The sequence below is a fragment of the Tupaia chinensis genome, unplaced genomic scaffold, assembly GCF_000334495.1.
Source record: "Tupaia chinensis unplaced genomic scaffold, TupChi_1.0 Scaffold149333_1, whole genome shotgun sequence".
Classification (NCBI taxonomy): Eukaryota; Metazoa; Chordata; class Mammalia; order Scandentia; family Tupaiidae; genus Tupaia; species Tupaia belangeri.
The window spans coordinates 3,404,786-3,405,236 of NW_006209177.1; positions in this window are offsets into that span (position 1 = coordinate 3,404,786).

Sequence of the window (451 nt, forward strand, 5' to 3'; positions counted from 1 at the left end):
GCCGCGCATTGCCGAGGCCACGGTGGGCGGTCGGGGGGTCGAGGCTGGGGTCGCCGGCGTGCGAGGGGAGGAGGCGCATTGCAGCGCGGAGACACGGACTGGACCAAGGCCTGCGGGGAGGAAGCGTGCCGCCCTGGAGTCCCACCAGCAGGGCTCCGCAGACACCTGTCACCTTGGCCGGCGCTGCCTTCTGGAGATTCTACCCAGCGACAACCAGGCCCCCTTGGCGGGTAGTGGCAACCGGTCAGACGCTGTATTTTGGCGATCTCACCCTCTTGGTCAGATCTGCAAGTGATCCAAAGTGTGCGTCTCATCCTCTCTCCCAAGCCCCAGGCCTGCAGGTCATGATAATGCTTGCTGTTTCAAACTCTGGTTATCCCTCACCGAAGTCACCTCCCCTCCCAACCGCCTTCCGTTCCTGGCAGCAGACCTAACCAGGCAGGATGCCCAA